The 16,438-nt window shown below is 46.9% G+C and overlaps 1 protein-coding gene across 2 annotated transcripts in view; it reads right to left on the bottom strand.

The window, feature by feature from the left end:
• The window catches only part of Prkce (protein kinase C, epsilon), a 490,135-nt gene that overhangs the window by 430,643 nt on the left and 43,054 nt on the right, over positions 1-16,438 (bottom strand). The window lies entirely within an intron of this gene.

The following is a 16,438-nucleotide window of genomic DNA, read 5'->3' as shown; positions in this document are numbered from 1 at the left end:
CATCAAGACCCACAGGTTGAGGACCACTAAAGCAATCCTGTGTAACACTTTTTTTGCAAGTTATAAAAGCAGCTGGGACCCGCTATCTCCCTACCGGACCACAGCCTTTCCATTCCAGTTTCCATAGCTTCCCATCCCATCTAAACCCCTAGATTTCACTTCAACAGGTTTCTGCAAGTGAAATCCTAATAGGGATGTTTCATAGTCCTCAAACCCTGTCAAGTTCAAGGACCAACTTCTAAGACCAAAGATCCTTTCATCTGCTCCAATGACCCCTGGCATGGAGTGAACAGGGACAGAGAGCCACGCACACACAGGCATCTAACCTGGAGCATCTGACGGCCGGCATCAAAGCCCTGCTCAGCACCCAGGCTCAGAACCATCTTCAAAAAGCCCTGGGGTCCCAGCAGCCACCGCAGTGGACATACCTCATTTCCCTGAGCGCCAAAGCAAGACAGAAGGCTGAATCAGGTCAGCAGCTTTTGATCTGAAAATAGGAACCTTCTCGACACTCTGTGGATTATAGGAATTATGCCTGAGAAAGCTACCTACTCCAGCCACCATCGTGCCAGGGTATCCAGGGATATTTGGCTGAGGGAAATAATTACATAGCCAAGTGCCATCAAACCACAAAACTAAAGCAAGCCCACCCACCACACCAGAAGACAAAGTCTTGAGGTTTATCTGAAATGGAAATGAAACAGTTAACCTCAAGATTTTCCATGGCTCCCTCCCACCTACCGGGGCTTTCGCCTAGGAACTAAAGAGGCTGGGGTGGTCCAATGGGACTGCACCCAGCGTCTCTGATGAGCACCTAAAGTCCTACCCAGTCATTCCCGCCTTTTCTGATAAACTATCATTTTCAGCTAAAATTTTCCACTCCTGGACTCAGCCCAAAGGTAAATTTATTTTGGAAAGTCCCAGACAGATTCTTCTGCAGCTAGCGTCTTAAGCAGGTAAAACAAAGGCTATTGCTTCTCTGGACATAAAATTATGTCCTGGGCGTACGGTAATAGATCAGGGCCCCAGTGTCACCTGGAGCCAAGCTCCACAGATACAGGGCCTCGGATATATTAAATATATTGTATTAAAGCTCATATAAAATGATCTGGGCGAGTAACTGAAATTTCATGTTTGACATTTCCATATGGGGATACTAGTAAGTCTCTGGCAATGTTAAGATTTAGGCATCTCAAAATACTTCATTCCTCTTATCTGATCCACGCCTCCACAGCTGCCTGGGGGGGGGGGCAGGAGAAGTGACCAACCAGGTTTCAGCTTGACAGATGGTAAGTGACGAGCAAAAGGCAGGCTGAGAATTCTGAGAGTTACATAAGGTAGACCATGAGTTCACTAGCAAGGTCAAGACTACTGCTTAGATCTTTCGTATTCCAGCGCCACATATGAGAGTCATCCAATAAGCACAAGCATTAAGCCGAGTCTTCAAACACAGTATTGTAACAGTTCATTTGTTACCAAACAAAATAGATGGGAGTGGGTATTCTACAAAGCTCGCAGTGTTGGGAGCTAGGGGGAGGTGGGAGGGGAGGCTCGTTCCTTCAGCCTCTAGTGAGAGTTCCTGGCAACAGCAGAACATAACAGATGAGCAGAAGGGGAGCAAGCGGCCATATGTTAAAGGAGCCAAGTACATGGGATGACCCCATTTCCTAAGAACACACTCTCAGAAGAACTAACTCCAAGAACACTGCATTAATCCCTTCAAAGGACAACACACCCAATGACCTGAACACTTCCCAGTATGTGTGCCTCTTGAGGGTTCTACCGCCTCTTGTGCAGCCATCTTGGAGACTCCTTACACATGGGGGCACATACCTAATCCACAGCGTGTACTCAACTGCCCTGGGCATAGCATTTCAGTGAAGCCTACTGCCTGTTACATTGAAAAGTAGAGGGGAAGGAAGAAGTGGCATTTATAGGGCACTTACATATCAGGCACCGTACCAAGCATTTCTTCCTTATAAAAACTCTACAAGACTAACATACCACATTTACTGCTCAGATAGGAGACAAGAGACCCAGACAGTAACTGGCAGAGTTAACATTAGGAATAAAGTGATCCTGCTAATAATACAGGCCACATCTACCCATAACACTAGGCTATGGAAGTCCTCCAAACTGCCATGTCACATTTTATAAAGAAACACCATTTAGGATGTGAGCTCTGAACTGTCCTTTACCCAGAACAAATGATAAAACAGCAAAGGCAATGGGTCTCACCCGTCCTTCTCCAACTAACCAAGTGCCACTGAGAGAGGGCTGTGGAGCTATTGAGGGTTAGCTAGCGGTGGTCCACGGAGAGAGGAAGTAGGAGGATCAGGAGTTCAAGGCCACCTTTGACTACACAGAAAATTCAAAGCCAGGTTGTATGGTACATGACTCTGTCTTGAGGGAAAAAAAATGAAAGGAGGAAGAGAAAGAAAGGGAAAGAAAAGAAAAATACAAAAACCAGACAATCTATAAACCCCTTGAGATATACAATACACTTAAGGAATACAAATATATTCTTTCTATATTAGTCATAAAAACAATGAAAAGTGTTGGATATGGTGGCACACCTCTGTAATCTGAGCATCTGGGAAGCAGGAGATTAAAAAGCTCAGGGCAACTGGAGCGGAAGAAAAGAGAGAAGGGTACTGTGGCAGGTGAGTCAGTGGGGTGCACCTCACAGTTGGCAGGACCTGCGTGCAGTCCCCTGAAACACACAGTAAGACAACCTGGAGACTAACAGTGTCAAGGGCTTGTAATGCCAGCACTGAGGAGGCTGAGACAGGTAAACAAACCCCTGGTACTTCCTGGCCAACCAGCCCAACCTACTTGGCGAACTCAAGCCAATAAGGGGCTCTGCCTCAAACATCAAGGCCACACACACACACACACACACACACACACACACACACACACGCACACACACACACACACACAAAATGGGGGTAAGGGAAGCCAAGAAAAAAACAATGATAGTCAAGAAATAATAAAATGCCAGTAATCCACATAGTATTGGAGGGTCCTTAACAAGATTTCCCTGACCTTCTTCTATGTGGGTATGGCCTACTCATACATCTCAAGACCTTGCACTAAGTAAATCATGGATGGATGGGTCAGTGGATAGATGGACAGATGGATGGATGGATGGATGGATGGATGGATGGATGGATGGGTCAGTGGATGGAATGATGGATGCATGCATGCATGCGTGGGTCAGTGGATGGATGGATGGATAGATGGATGGATGGATGGATGGATGGATGGATGGATGGATGGATGAGTGGATGGATGGTTGCATGCATGCATGCGTGGGTCAGTGGATGGATGGATGGATGGATGGATGGATGGATGGATGGATGGATGGGTCAGTGGATGGATGGATGGATGGATGCATGGATGCATGGATGCATGGATGCATAGGTGGGTCAGTGGATGGATGGATGGATGTATAGATGGATGGATGGATGAGTGAATGTATGTATGGATGGATGGGTGGGTCAGTGGATGTATGTATGTATGTATGTATGGATGGATGTATGTATGGATGGATGGATGGGTGTTATAATAATGTTCTCCAAAATAATTCCCTCTACTGCAAGTGAAGTTTAAATCTGTACCACTTTCTGTTTGATATTTGAGAGCATATTTGTCATTTTAGTACCAATAATAGATACGTTATTCTGGCTTTTACCTTCTGTGAGCATGTGGATAAAAGAAAATGACTTTTGTTGTTGTTTATGAGGAATGAAGAGGCCGCATAGCTCAGATAGTTTCCAAAGGAATGCAACAGAAACCCAAATTATTGTTTCTTTACGTGAGATACAAAATAAATGTTCCAGAAAAGAATTTTCATAAAATGTAAAGACTTCTATGTAGGACAATAAGAGAAAGTATAAAGAGAAGGTGACCCTGGGGACAGCAGGCAATGTGTGTCCTTCTGGAATATGGAAGATTTTCTAAGGTCCCATATAAGGCTTCTGCCTTAAGGGAACTTCTCAGACACTTGGAGGCTCAAATGCAGCAGAAAGCACTGTGCCCCCAACTCAGGTTGAAGAGACAGAATAATCATTATCAGAAACAAACAAACAAACAGAAAACCATAGAAATTCAGGTCTACAAGTTCCACTTCAGAGGCTGCCTCATAGACCTTGGGTCACAGCCAGACCCCTACCCACCTGACTGGCTAACTGTCCCCTGACAGGGGATCTGAGTAACCCTGGGGCTCAGAAGTTTGCCCTAGAATGATTTCTTTCACTCAAACATCCATTTCCAGCAGTGTTTGGTCTTTGTTCACCAAACAGAAGGTATTCAAATGGTTCCTTCTGGGACATCATCTGAGGGGAAAGGGACAGAGACAGGTGGTTCACACCCTACTTTCAACACCAGAAGCTCATTTTTAATTTACACAAGATGCTGCCCCTCCCCAGAGTTTTATGTAAAAATAAGAGAGTCTACTAAGAGAGATAAATGTAATTTGGGAGCCAACATAGCTAAATCTTGTCCAACTGCTATTAAACAAATCTGTATGGGAGCAGGTGTCAAAGCAGGTGCGAACCCAGATGCTTCAGTTAACCAGTAGCCGAGGCTAGCTAGCTCCTGAGACCAGGCTAGTCACCACAACCCTACATTTCCCACATCCTCAGCAGATGATACCCGCTCCAACAGTATCCTTCATGTCTTCATTTGCCTGGTGATGCTGAGTCCAAAATTTAACAGGCTGAGAGGAAGAAAGGAAACATGCTCGACTCACTGACAGCTCTGAGAATTCAGGTGAAAGAGGACCCTTACCAGTCTAACATTTAAGTGGACCATAAAGAAAACTCTGCTCTCATCTGGATCTGTGCCTGGCAGATCTAAATAAAACTTGCTCTCTCCACCGCATTGCCTCTCAAATGCCCCTGTGCACGCAAGCCATACTATCCCGCTAGGGTCTATGCTAACCTTCCCGACATCAAAACTGCCCCAGAAGCAGGATCAGTTGCCTACCAGTTAGTGTGGGGTGTGTATATAGTATATGAACATGTGTGTGTATACCCATTTTCACATGCATAAGCCAGAGGAGGGCACTGGATGGTATGTTCTATGACTTTCTACCCCACTCCCTTAGGATAGGATCTCTCACTGAACTTGGAACAAGGCTGGAAACCAGTAAGCTCCAGAATGCCTCCAGTCAGTGCCCGCATCGTTCTGTGGGCACAAGTAAACAGGGTCATCCCTGGCTTTCTACACACGTGCGGATGATTCAAGTGTGGGGCCTCACGCTTGCATAGTGAGCATCCTTACTTGTGGAGCCATCTCCACAGTCCCCACACCTGCTTTCCAAACCTGTGATTTCTAATGAAGCTGCAGCTTTACACAACGGTGTTCTGAGCACAGTTTAATAAAGGATTCTCTGTGGTGGCTACCACTGCTGTGTGTGTGTGTGTGTGTGTGTGTGTGTGTGTGTGTGTGTGTGTGTGTGTGTACATGAGCACATACATGTACCCAACTTAACCTTTTTGAGTGTTTCCAGGTTTTCCAAAAACAAACACAAACCTACACAAAAACATGACATGCCCCCATGAGACAATAGCTACTATTCACAGAGTGACCATTATGATCCGGGCCTTGTCCTAGGTATAAATATCTTCATTTGGTCTTCAATACAACCTTCCCTTCTCCTTTAACCATGTCTGAGCATCCTAGGGCCTCCACTGGAAAAAACCAACTAGCTGGGTGGCTCAGGACACCAGAAATGTGTCTCTTGGAAGCTCTAAAGGTAGGAAGCCCAGAGTCAAGGGGCTGCACTCCCTCAGGAGCCTCTAAAAGAGGTTCTCACTTTCCTTGCTTCTGACACACCTAGGCATTTAACCTCAGCCTTCAGCAGTACTACTACAGCCCTGTCTCCAAGCCACACAGCGTCCTCTCCCGCATTTGCCCCATGTCAACACTTCACTTTTCTCTTCCTGGAAAAAAACACCGATCATCTGAAATTGGAGGCCAGCCTGGTCTGTGTAGTGAGTCCCAAAGCCAGCTCCATCGACATAGAAGACCCTGACTTTAAAAAAAAATGAAGATACCATAGTCAGGGAAAACTTCAGCTTTGCCTGCTGCATGGTCCTCAGCAGTAGAAGACACTGAAGGTCCCATGACAGAAGAATGGTGTCACTCTTCCTGCTGCCCCTCTGCCTCAGACAACTCTTCTTCGTGAACTTCTCCCAAGTCTCCTTCATACCTCAACACAAGCATCCTGAACAAAGATCTCCTAGACCTCCCAGCCTGGGTCAGAGCCCTTCTTATAGCATCTCCACGGACACAGCCTCTCTCCTCCTATGAGATTCTCACATCACCATTATTGCAATCTTCCATTCTTTGGGAATTCTCTTCTGCTTGGTTGATCTGGGGTTCCAGCTTGTTGTTCCTTTCTCTGGCTTGGTTTCCTTGCTGTTGTTGCTTTGCCACGGAGGGTCTTACTGTGTAGACCAAGCCCGGCTCAAATGTTAGATGCTCCTGCCTCAACTTCCCAAGTGCCAGGATTCACAGGTGCATGTCATTACACGTGGCTGCTTACGGATTATTAGCTAGATGTCCTGTCACCGTTAGACACAGACACTGCAGGGACCTTTACATCCTGGCTCTCAGGAAGGACACCAAGACTAATCCTCGGCTGCTCGAAAAGTCCAGCACTGTATCCTGCCCAACCGCAAGCTGACTAGTGTACTGCAGGAATCCACTTTAAAAAGACTATTTACTGTATATGTTTGAGTGTGTGTGTGTGTGTGTGTGTGTGTGTGTGTGTGTGTGTGTGTGTGTATACTATACACATGCCTGGTGTGTGCGGGAGACAGAAGACAAAGTCAAATCCCCTAGGACTGCTGGGGTTACAGACAGTTCGGAGCTGCCATGTGGATGCTGGGAATTGAACCCCAGCTCATCTACAAAAGCAGCAAGTGCTTCATTAACTACTGAGCCATCTCTCTAGCCCGACTGCAGGTATCCACTCTATGGTCTTAACCTAACAGCTTCATTAGGCTAACCTGCCCACTGCCTTCCCTGCCTCTGACAGGTACAGGAGAGGAGGACAGAGCCACCTCCTGCCCACCCCCTGAACTCTTCAGCTCCCTGCACTGCCCCAGTCCTTCAGCAGAGCACTAATCTTCACCCCTGCTCCAGTCCCAGGGAGGGGTATCCACACTAGTCCTTCTATGATGCTGAGGTGGCAATCTTTCTTCCCACCTTCCACATCAAACAGCAACTACAACCAGCAGGCCATCCATAAGCCTTCTTGCTTCCTGAGAGTTGCACATCAGACCTGCAATACCTTAATTTTTCAATGTTTTATAACAATTGCTCTAAGATTGAAACATTCCTTCCTACAGGAGGCTCCTTAAACAGGCAGGTAAACAAATAAAACTTCCCTCAGGAAGTTCCTGAAACTGACCATATTCTACCAAAAGCAAACTGCAGAGGAGACTCTGAGAGCAGCCACCGGGAAGAAGCAAAAACCAGACAGGATGCCTGGAAGAGCTGAGGACACTCCCCAACCTGTTGAGCTGCCTGTGAGCTGTGCAGTGAGCTCCAGGTTCCCAGGTTTCTGGGATCTGTCACCCATGTCAGGGTGGCCTTGGTAATATAGATATCTTCGAGTCATTTTGACTCCTGTAAGTAACCCCTCACCCATATTTCTCTAAGTAACCCCAATAAAACTCATTGGCTCACCAAGTTGGACTTTGATGGTATCTGTACTTTGGTCTGCTGTGGGTTTCTATCTGTGTTGAGTAGACACAGTGTGTGTTGTGTCTCCCCAGGGAAGGTTTTGTCACACAATGCCACACTATATACAAACTCACATGTGCCTAATGTGCTATTTGGAAAAAAAAACCCTTCAGGACCATAAATCACACGCCAGGCTGCCTTGGAGTCATTAGGCTTGGCTTATGTACAGAGGCAGTCTATTGAGCCATGCCTGTTGGGAAAACTCAACAGTCCTTCACCCTCATGGTAGCCCCTCGACATGCATTGGGACCCTGTGTGCTGCAGAGAGAAAGGCCACCCGTCCATCCCCCCACCTTTGCTTAGTAACTCTCTGTGAGTCCTTCATTCTCCTTAACAGGCAATGTTTCTTCAGTTTTGATAGTGTCAGCACAACAAACGGGGACACTGGGGATAACCAAGAAAAAGAGGCCCATTTTGACCCAAAGGAATTTGCCAGCATCTTAACCCTGAGGAGAGACAGGCACGGAAGCAAGAGAGAATAGAGTGATTGCGGCCAGCATGGTGGCCCTAACTGTAACCCCAGCACTTGGGAAGCTGAAGGGTTTAAGGCCAACCTAGGCTACCTAGAAAATCCCAGACCAGCCTGGGCTATACAAGTGAGAGCCTTTTTGAAAGGAAGAGTCAGTAATTGATGCCCTGAAGAGAGAGGAATGTAAAGCCTGCTGTGGCCTGCAGAGGTCTTTCCTGAGGAGTAGAGATTGTGAGGAGGAGCCGGGAAGGTTGGGAGGAAGAAGGAAGTTGAATGGCGTGAGTCAGAGCTTCTAAGGAGAAGGGGAGACGCTGCTGTGTTGTGGAAAGAGCAAACCACAGCACTCGCTCGCTCGTCTGAGGTCTGGGATGTCTATGGCAAATAAGGATGGCGGAGCTATGGATGCGGCGTATGAAGAGTGAGGTAATGAGCTGGCAAGGTGTGACTTGTTGCCCTCTCTCAGTTAACAGGCGAACTGAGCCTTCTGTGAGACGTGGGTCTCTAAGCTCACAAATGAGTCCTGCAGAGTCTTCTCCACCACAGCCAGCCATTCTGTGCCCTCACTGCCTGTGCCTGCTCCACCCACACCTAGACACACAACCAAACCCAGGGGAAAGTCAGGCTCTGCTCACACTAGGCCTGGTGCTTGGCCACCCTCAGGGTAGTCTCAGCCTGGCTGCGTGTCCATGTGGGTTCCTACAATGTATTTGTGGTCGTTACCTGGAGCTGGGGATCTGGATTCAAAACATGAAGCTCACTCCTGTAGCTTCTTGCTTGATACCTGCTCTCCTCCCACGGTCCTCTCCCCCCTCTTCCTTTCTCTCTTCCTATTCCTCCCTCTACCGCCCCCCCGACGAACACTGTCGCTGCTGGATCTCACATATCTGGGAAGTCCATCTGCTTGCTGTTTACCCGCATCATTAGAGGAGCTGTTGGGCAAACTCAAGCCTGCCACCCAACTCCATCCCCCAGGGAGGAGCATCCCCTCTGGTTACAGGCATGCCACCCTCCACCCAACACCCGGCTTTTGTTTGCTCATTCACCCAACTGGAGATTTATATTTTATATCAAGTCAGACTGTTGATTTTGCCAAAATAAAACTCTTAAGTGTGACCAGATTCTGGAAGAAAACAATACAACCAAATTCACCTAATCTGGGACCTGAGTCTTTTTTTTTTTCCTAGATTGTATTTTAATTACAGCATTTCTCCCATCTCTTCCCTCCCTCCAAGCCCTCTCTCACATATCCCCTCTCCTTATCTGGGTACTTTTGTATAAATTCATAGCTGTATGTCACACACACACAGCCCAGTTTAGCCACTTTTCCAGAAGCTTGCCCACAAAATGAGCATGGGTTTCCTGACGTGCAGCCAAGCGTCACACGTGAATGTGTCGCCCAACGGAGCATTTGTGGAGAAGAAAGCCAGCACCAAATGATGTCTGCTCCAGCCATAGCTGCCTGGAAATTGAAAAGAAGTCTACAGGGAGATGATATAGGCTCAGGAACTCAATGGAAACTGCCCTCTCTCCCTCTCCCCCTCTCTCTCCTGTCAGATGGCTACTTTCCATTCACTCTGCCTGGCACTGATATGCACACAAGTTTAAGATGCTCAATTTCTCTTGATGTAAAAAGAAGAGAAAAGAAAAAAGAAAGGAAAGGAAAGGAAAGGAAAGGAAAGGAAAGGAAAGGAAAGGAAAAGGAAAAAAGGAAAAGGAAAAGGAAAAGGAAAAAAGGAAAAGGAAAAGGAAAAGGAAAGAAAAGAAAAGAACCCAGCACTTGGGAGGCAGAGGCAGGCAGATTTCTGAGTTCGAGGCCAGCCTGGTCTACAAAGTGAGTTCCAGGACAGCCAGGGCTACACAGAGAAACCCTGTCTCAAAAAAACCAACAACAACAAAAACAAAACAAAACAAAACAAAACAAAAAGAGAAAGAAAGAAAGAAAGAAAGAAAGAAAGAAAGAAAGAAAGAAAGAAAGAAAGAAAGAAAGAAAGGGAAGGAAGAGAAAAGAAAAGAAAAGAAAACAAAAGAAAAGAAAACAAAAGAAAAAAGAAAGAAAAAGAAAAGAAAAAGAAAATGTATGTGGGTTGAGAATTCCTACTCCAAATATCCAAAATGCTCTGAAATCCATTTTTTTTAACTTGCATAACTCAGAATATTTCAGGGTCTGGGGTTTTTAATTAGGAATATTTAACCTTGTAGAGAGTCCTCACAGAGATCCCAATCTAACAGCTGAAACATTTCTGGGTCCTAAAATTTTGGAAGAGAAATACTCAACCTATATACAACTGAAGGATCAGGGGACAAATTCCAATTCCCTACAGGGACATCTAGGTGCTGATTCAGCAGCAAAGACTTGCTGAGAACTGGGGTGGTCATGGGACCACTCAAATGATTCATTCCTGGAAGAGGCAGCTCCAGGGAAGGGATTGGAAACAGTCCTACCAGTGAGCTCTGAGGATGGAGGTAGGGAGGTCCTAGGACATCCAAGTAAAATGGCGTCTGAAAGGAAACCGCCCTACGAGCAAGGTCACCAGCCCTTCAGAGCAGCCGGTCTCAACCTTCCTGATACCTCAACTCTGTGTCCCACTCCCACCCACAAAATCATTTTTGTTGCAACCTCATAACTGTCATTTTGCTACTGTTATGAACTGTAATGTAAAAATAAAATCTGTGTTTTCCAGTGGTCTTTTGGGGGTTGTGCCCCACATTTTGAGAACCGGCGTGCTAGAGAAAGAAGCAGTGCCACAGCCTTTCTAGTGCCAACCAGTCCACAGGGAGTGAAGAGCACCGGCTGACTCTGCCCCCCACTCCTTTTTTTCTTGCTTCTTCCAGTTGCCATCTTTTACTCTGGTTTTGACTAATAATAATTAATAATAATTTTGGTACGATAGTTTTCAACCCACATTTTAGTCAAGAACCCTACAGAGTCAAAAATATCATTTCAAGAGGCAGATAGTACAGGGCTGCCTGAGGGCTCTTTAGTGCTCCCCCCACCCCCCAACCCAGAACAAGAGCAAACAGGCCTGGGCAGCCGAGAGGGCAAGCTTGGTAAGGCCAGCAGGGGGCGGTCTCCTCCTTACCGAGGCAGGTACACACAGGTAGTGCACCTTCCAGTACATTACCAGTGATGCAATCTATCACAGCCACATACATCAGGGTGGCCCGTTTTATTGGCAACTTCTTGATCAGTAACATCCACTCCTGATATCGGAATAAATTCAACCTCAGGGATAGATAATCTCCATTATCGCTGCATCCATTAAAGGAAGAGTGGTCATGAAGAAATTGGCTTTCACTTTGGAAACAAGAAAGAAGTGGGATAGGTGCTGGAAGGATAGCTTGGTGGTAAAATGTGTGCCTCACAAGCATAAGGACCTCACTTTGGTCTCATGCGGAAAGGTGGGTGGGGTAGTCCATGCTCATATCCCTACTGCTGGAGAGGCACAGGCTGGGAAACCTTTGGGGGTGTGCTGTCCAGACATCCCATGCCAAATTTAGAGCTCCGGGTTCCAGGGAGACACCTTGTCCCTGACACCAAGAATGATGGATGGTGACTGAGGAATGACACCATGGTTGGGTGACCTGTAGTCTGGAGAGGGAGAGAGGGAGAGAGAGAAAGAATATCACACCCAGGAAAAGAATGAGAGCTCTATGTGGAGATCCCAGAGTCATATGTGGACTCTAGAGTCTAAACATTTACCTCCTGGTCCTCAACTGCCATATTAGGCCATTAGAGCTGGAGTATCCAAAATTCTAATATTAGGATGTGATATCCTAATATTCTGATTATTATTGATCTTGTTAAAATATTATATGATTCTAATTGTTCTGAGTACTATCCTAGTAGTCTCGGAGAATGTCCTCCAGTATTATCCTAACACTGTCAGGAGCCACATGGTGGCCAGACTTCACTGCCCAGAACAATCTGGAAAGCGGACTCCTCTGCTTGCCCTGAGAACTTTCTCGCTGGATGAAAAACTGAGACTCAGGTTCTCAGGGCCCCGCTCGCCCCCACAGACTGCTGTCATGTCTTCTGCTTATTCAGAAAGGCCTAAATGTTTCAAAGCAAATGAAAAGATGATGCCTGCCGACTAGGTTCTTCGCCCACCACCGCGGCAGCCCTGAGGGAAGGAGGATACCAAAATGAAGACGCAAAATGGAGAAATCCAAGCAAAGGCATAGAGAGCCTCGACAGAAACTCCGTAAAAGGGCAAGGAGAAAGGCGTGTGCCGCCACAGCTTCCTGCCAAAACCTTCATGGGGATTTGGAAAAAACGAGGTATCTCTGTCAGGGCCCCAGCAAATGCCGTGTGAAAGAGCTGCGGCTGGTATTTAACAGGGCCCCAGAAAGCCTTTTTTATCATTTTTTTAAAAAGGTAATTATTTTAACCGCTGATGTGTATAATAAACTCTTGTCAGCCTGACATTAAAATCTGTTTCTTTTCTTTGCTCCCCACCTCTTCCCTGTGAGCCCTGCAGCCCACAAGCGTGGCACATGTTCTATTGTTATCTCACGGTCTCTTTCGGAGCTCCTTGGTGGGCAGTTGTTCCGTGAAGCTGTGGTGTGTTTGCTTCGAGAAAGACACCATCTCCCCGCAGGGATGGGAAGGAAGACTGAACGTAGGCAGCACTGAAGCTGCGGTATAAGACTGGGTCTTCTCTGGGGGTGGAGAGGGCTTCTGTACAGTCATTGTAGCAACAGAGAGAAATGCAAAAGGGAACATTACCAAGATCCTTTGAGGCTAACAGCAGGAGGACACAGTTGCAGAGAGAGGAGGGAGGGAGGGAGGGAGGGAGGGAGGGAGGGAGGGAGGGAGGGAGAGGGAGAGGGAGGGGGAGGGGGAGAGGGAGAGGGAGAGGGAGAGGGAGAGAGAGAGAGATGGCTGAGAAATGTTTAGGTTTCCTGAGGATCTGACTTTGACAAGCATGAAGAATGAAGCTTATGGGGAAGTCCCCTGACTTTCCCAGGTGGACAAAGCAGAAAAGGGATCTTCATCTCTTCTGTGAGTTCCAAAAAGGTAGGGGACTTGGCCAAAGTACCTTGCTTAAGCACTCCACAGGCACACTGAAGGTCTGGAAAGGCTGATCCTTCATGCCTATCCTGTCACGTTCAGTAGCTCCTTTTCACTATCAAGAAAAACAAAACCCTCACCATCAAGCCTGATAGGCAAACCTCTAAGCAATTCAGGCACCTCACCTGGTCATAGATTCCTCAACCCCTGATCACCAGAACAAACAACTCCTCGCTAACCTGGCTAGCCTGGTTGTATCCCTACTATCCTGGATGGCCCTGTCGTATCCTCTCATTTTTAATTAGTTCTTCACACAATATGTTTAGAGCACACACACACACACACACACACACACACACACACACACACACACAATTCACTCCTCCCAGATCCACAGGCCCCTTTCTCTAACCATCCAACTTTACGTCCTCTTAATTTTGATTTTTTTTCCTTAAATGCCTCAAGTCTAATTTGGTTTGGGTATGTTCTTGGATTGGGGCCTTCCACTTGAACATGGTCAGCCTACCAGGGCTATCCCTTTATAGAAAACTGACTCTTCCTTTCTTAGCAGGTATTCATTGCCAATAGCTCTTCAGCTGCTGGGTGGCACTTTGTACCCACCCCCATCCCCCACCCCACCCCTGCTCCATTTTGAGTTTTGTCAGGATTGAGTGGGTATGGATTTCATGCATGCTGTTATAACGGTCCGGTAACTGCCATATCGTGGCTGAAAGATGGTAGTTTTGTAGTCATCTACCACCTCTGGCTCTTAAAATCTTTCTGCTCCCTCTTCTTCAATGATTCCTGAGTCTTGAGATAAAGGCGCATATATACTACAGATGTTTCCCAATGCCCTCTCTTAATCACATGTCCTAAGGACTCATTGAAACCCATCACACCCTCCAGGAACCCTTCTCTACGACTACTGCCAACACTGACGGGGATTCTCTTTTAGGAATTAGACAGCGATACATATGCAAGGCCCAGGGAACGCTTGTCTTCTCTGCTAGGCCAGAGCAAGCCGTGGATCCCGGGAAATGACGATCCCAGGAAAACATCTAGAGATTCTGAGTGAGCCTCAGTCCCCAGGTCTGCTCCATGGGTCAACAAGCCCATTCCTGGGCCTTCTCGAACAACAGAGGATCATTTCTGCAAGAGTGATCCTTTTGGATTAAAATCTCCACCATTAAGACTTCTCTCACACAACAACCCGCATCTAGTATCCCTAAAATTCCCTTGAAAATCTCCATTCCATTTCTCTGTCTGCCACGCACCCCACATCTGTTGTCTTCTCTAGACCTTGCGTCATCGCCTCATTGTCCTCTTTTCTGTCTACTTGACGAAGGCGTTCTCTCTTTCCCTGCTTCCACCCCTTGCTTGTCCCCATGGTATTTCTCAAGAGTAAGTTGGTCTTGACCTGACTCTCTCCATCCCACATCCCTGTGACCTCTCACAGTTCGGGCCCTGCCTTGGTCAGTTTTCTGGGAGTTTGCTTAGCATGGGCCTCTCAGACAGATCAGACAGCCTCCTCCTTGGCACACTTCTCAGCAAGAGTGAAGTAGGCCACCTGCTCCTCTCACCCCAATCCCTCTACCTGCCCAGCCTTTACCATCAACTACCCGTGTCCACCTGGCACGTTTCCCTGGGCTTCAGTCTTGCTTGGCCTCTCTTCTGCTTCTGTCCACTATGTCTCTAGGTCACCTCAGCCACTACTGAGATCTCAACTCTCATACTGGCAGCTGTTCCACAAGCCTTGGCCTCTCCTCCAGGGTGCCAAGCTCAAGTTTTTAACTTGATGCTAGGCACCTCTCTCTGGAGCTACAATGAGCTCAAATTCAACACATTTGCAAGTACATTATCTTCCCTTTCAAACTCACCCACTTTCTGAGTCCTTTAGCCTACCTGAAGGTCCCACCACCCTTCCAAGCAGCCCTGCCGGAAGTGATGGTGATGTGTCCTCTGACCAACTCTCTCCTACTGGTACATTGTTCTCTTGCACCAATCTCACCACCCCAACATACACACACACACACACACACACACACACACACACACACACACACAGAGAGAGAGAGAGAGAGAGAGAGTCTCTGTCTGCCTGCCTATCTATCTCTTTCTCTCTCCCTCTCCAGCCTCCCAGACCACCACTATTCCAGAGTCCAGGCTGTCCAGAACTACCCTGCTACCCTGGCCTAAGGAAGAATTACACAGGTCTCCAATCCTTCCCCTCTACTTCTTCTAGAAGCATCTTGATTTCCAGGCCTAACCAAGGTGCTTTTGCAACTTTGCCCATGATCAGCTGATCAGCTTTTTAAAACCCTTCATTGCCCTCTCTATCACCGAAATTCTACCCATCCTTCAAGGCCATGAGCCAGGGCAACCTCTACAGAGACTCTATAATTTTGTATCACACTGTAGGTGCATGCATGGTGTTGGTGTCCATATGTTAACAAGCATTCGTCATAGCATGCACATACATACACACGAACGATCCCTTGGAGTCTGGCAGCAGCTCAGAGCTTGCCCCACCCTCATCTTTTTTGTATCAGTTTCCTTACCAACTTGAAAGTTAGTGTTCTGAGATAAGTTGTGTATCCCACCCTCCTCAAAAACAAAACAAAACAAAAAAACCAAATAAGTAAATAAATAGGCTTTGCAGTAACCCTAACCCTCAGTATCAGCACTTGTGACCCAATTTGGAAATAAGGCCTTTGCAGATATAATCAAGAGAAGAAGTGGCCATTAGAGTGAGCCCCATATCCAATGACTGGCTGTCCTTACAAGGGAAGATAGACAGGGAAGGGGAGATGACCATGCAAAGACAAAGGCAGGTACTGACCGTGAGGCTGTGCTAACATGTGTAGCGGAGAGCCTGGGCTAGCAAGGCTGCAATTGACCGGGATGAATTTTCCTCTGGGTTTCATAGAGACACAGACCTACCCAAACCTTCACTGAATACCTTGCAGCTCCCAAGAACACACTTCTGCTCCTGTGAGCAGAATAGTTTGTGACACCTTGCTATGGCGCCCTGGGAAACAGAAACAGGGAGCAATTTGCCCTCATTTGCTTCGTGATGCCTCAGTGTCCATAGAGTCCTGGAAATGCTTAGTGAATTAACTTCTTGGTGAATTTGTAAACAAAATAAGTCACGTGCACTAAGAGACTTTTGTCATGATTTTAAATTATTGTCACTTCGA

Source organism: Mus musculus, chromosome 17 (genome assembly GCF_000001635.26).
Source record: "Mus musculus strain C57BL/6J chromosome 17, GRCm38.p6 C57BL/6J".
NCBI classification, from domain to species: domain Eukaryota; kingdom Metazoa; phylum Chordata; class Mammalia; order Rodentia; family Muridae; genus Mus; species Mus musculus.
Note: the sequence above shows the minus strand (reverse complement) of the source record. Positions and strands in the feature narration are given on the sequence as shown.